This window comes from Lissotriton vulgaris, chromosome 2_1 (genome assembly GCF_964263255.1).
Source record: "Lissotriton vulgaris chromosome 2_1, aLisVul1.2, whole genome shotgun sequence".
In the NCBI taxonomy this organism is placed as follows: Eukaryota; Metazoa; Chordata; class Amphibia; order Caudata; family Salamandridae; genus Lissotriton; species Lissotriton vulgaris.
Window position 1 is genome coordinate 1639788624 of NC_141687.1, and position 3556 is coordinate 1639792179.

The following is a 3556-nucleotide window of genomic DNA, read 5'->3' on the forward strand; positions in this document are numbered from 1 at the left end:
CTCATTTATCTACGCTATCTCTAATGGTTAATTTTAAGTAAGTGCACTTACTTCGCTAACTGGAAGAGTGGTCCTTAAATGTGGGTTCTGTTTATCTCTTTCTGTACATTATTGAGCTGTCTCTATCTTCGACCACTTCTTTTGTCCCTGTTCTTTATCTTTACAGGTTGCGAGCGTAGTAGCCGATTTCAACACTCTTGGGTAAGTATTTTAATATTTATATATTTTAAATTAACTGAAAACTTCTGTAGCGAATTCTCACTGGATGGTGATAATTTCTCCTGTGTTTACTTTACTTTCAGGCTTTTAACATCCACAATAAACTCTACTCAGGTAAGTTCGAAATACTTTCTCTACTAATTTACTTGAGTATTCTGTTTTGTTGTGCTGCTCCTCTGAAGATGCTCTGTCTTCGATGAAAGCCTTTCACAACGCTTCCCGAAATGCCGATACTCTTCTCTTCAAATTAACGGCGCTTTTCCTCTTCTGCCTTCTACACAGCCTCCAATAATTCTCTGAACGAATACCGACTCGCGCTTGGATTAATTGCACCGAGTCTACTTAAATTTGACTACACTGCCGAGTTGCCGACTCGTGCTTGGATGTATGCGCCGAGTCAGCCTTCAACTACTTCTCAACAGAAATACACACGGGTATTTTATGATTAAACGTGACTAGGGATTTCCTTCACACAGCGATGCACTACGAGCGTCCTCACAGGTTTCTGGCTAAGGTGAAGTGCGCAGTTGATAGAGCGCTCGCGCATCACCTAGTCTCTCCCGCAGCTGTGTTCAGGAGACTAGACTGCTGACCCATACCGTGCCGTGGGCACGTGGGCGGCCATCTTAGTTCTCCTGTGCCTCACCAGATCGGACCAAGAGTAAATGTTAAAGTCTCCTCGACATGTTTTGCCTGATTTGACACTGCAAAGAGCATGAGCAGCTGTTAGGGTCCTGACACACGGACACGGTTTATGACTTTTCTTGAGAAACATTTGGATTTGGATTATCATGTCCTATACTTTGGAATTTTTGAAAGACTGACTTTGAGGATGCTATAAATTACTCAAGTCCATGGATGCTGCTGGGAACGCCCCCAGCAACATCCATTGCACACCCCTGTAACACCCTTTAACGCAGAAAGCTGCATGCTTATTGGCTGTCAACACTCCAAACCAGGAAGTGTTGGCAGCCATCTTGTGCTCATTAGACTGAGGCACAAGAAAGCAGAAAAACAAACGTGTAGAACACAAAAAGGGGACAGGGTTGAAACACCCTGACCCCCTCGGCCTGTCAAGGTGGTCCCACAAAGACCCCCAAGGCCAATTTTTTTTTAAAACCCAATATGTTTTTTTAAAAATTACCCCCCAGGGGGACCAAATACTCGAGGCTCCTGGTGGGCTAGTTGGCCCCCAGGGACCCCCAGTATGCAAGGGGAATTAGTTCCCCCTCTTTAAACATGCACGGGGGCTGCGTTGCAGAGAGGTGTAAAAAAGGGTGTGGCCTCATTACACTTCTCTGCAATGCAGTCCCCTGGCGCATACTGGAGGCTCCTGGTGGGCTAATTGGCCCCCAGGGACCCCCAGTATGCAAGGGGATTAGTTCCCCCTCTGCAAATGCGCCAGGGGGCTGCGTTGCAGAGAGGTGTAACAAGGGGCGTGGCTTCATTACACCTCTCTGCAATGCAGTCCCCTGGCGCATACTGGAGATTCCTGGTGGGCTTTCAGGTCTTATATAGTTAGGAATTTGCATTAAAAAAAACCTTTGAAATTCACTGAAAAAACCATAGGTTTCAGGTCTTATATAGTTAGCAATTAGCATTTAAAAAACCTTGCAAATTCACTGAAAAAAACATAGGTTTCAGGCCTTATATAGTTATGAATTAGCTTGTCATTTGAGATGTCATCAGTGAAGTCACTGACCATGTCATGAACGAGTCAAGTCAAGTCAAATTTTTTTATTTGTTTTGGTACTCAACTGAGGACCACAAATATTATATAAAACAGTATACAAAAAAAAGAAATTCGTTACAAATTAATATAATGTTAAAAAAGATTTTAAAAATTTATAGAAATTATAACATACAAATTCATTAGGTGGTTGTTTGCACACAAATAACAGTTCTTTTACTGGTGAAATTCTACATTTACGGAATATGGGATCAAGATATCTTGACCGTGCTGTTACTACATTTGAGTTCGGGCATAAATATAGAAGGTGCTCGATGTTCTGATCACCCCCTTGACAAAGAGTACATACAGGGGATCCACCTGGTGTCCATCTTGAGGTAAAAGTTAACACTGGTAAAATACCTAATTGCAGCATTGTAATTGCCCTTCTTGCACCATGTGTAAGGGAGAACCCTATGTATGTCTGTACTTGCTTGTACTCCAATGTCTCAACGTAATGTATATACAAAGATAATTTGCTACAGTGTGCGAAGTCGAGTTCGAAACTCAGTTTGGGAGTAAAACATTTTAAGAAAAGTTTCAGTTGCGAGGCTGAACAGGTGAGCAAGATATCCGTACTGATTTTAGCGATTTGGAATACCTCGGTCATATTCCTGAAGAATATTTGCTTTGTAGCATCTAGTTCAAAAGTCTCAATCTTTAGCAGGGATCGCAATGATCCATCTTTTGCGTGAAGGAGATAGTAAGCCCACCTGATAACGTTAGCAACAGCTGTAGCATAAGAACTTGTTATAGAGAATTCAAGTCTTAAAGCTTGAACCGGTGTGGATTCTGAGACCTTCAAGACTTTTTTCAAAATTTTCCCTTCTTTTTGGTCCATATAAGACCACTGCTTTATTGGAATATGTTCCGTAGCATAAGATAAAACAGGGGAAATTTTTACTCTGTATACTTTTAGCAATGAGGAGAAATGCCTGTTTCTTGTAGCAGAGTACAGTCTGGAAAGGGCCCCGGCATGTAGTTCTGATTTCCTCTTTAAGTTGTTTATCTGCTTTGTATTTTGCAGATTCTTTGAGAAGATCCTGCCGAGATAGGTGTATTCATTGACCTCTTCTACTTTTTCTCCGCCGAGCCTCCAGCAGTACTGAGTACTTTGTTTCCACCAGAAAAGGAAACAACTTTTGTTTTCGTTAAGTTTGGGATTAGGAAGTGATCCTTTGAATATTTATGTAAAATATCTAGGAGCTTTTGCAAACCAAAGGGCGTAAGGTCCAACATCACAATATCATCTGCATATAGCAGGGCGTGTATACTTTGTGCAGCAATTTTGGGAGGCAAACTTAAACCTTGTTGCAGATGGTATGGCAGATCACTAAGGTATAATGAAAATAATATTGGTGCTAAAAGGCACCCTTGTTTGAGTCCGTTAGTCGTTTTGATTGTTTTAGTCAAACCTTTTTCACACCCCATTTGCACTTGACACCATGTGTTGGTATGAAGATTAACAATAATCTGCAGCAGTTGTTCAGGAATTCCTAGTCTCTTTAACTTATTCCATGATGTCGGTCTATCGACACGATCAAAAGCAGTAGAATAATCAATAAATGCAGCATATACTGGCTGTGATTTCCGTACTGTGTATTTATC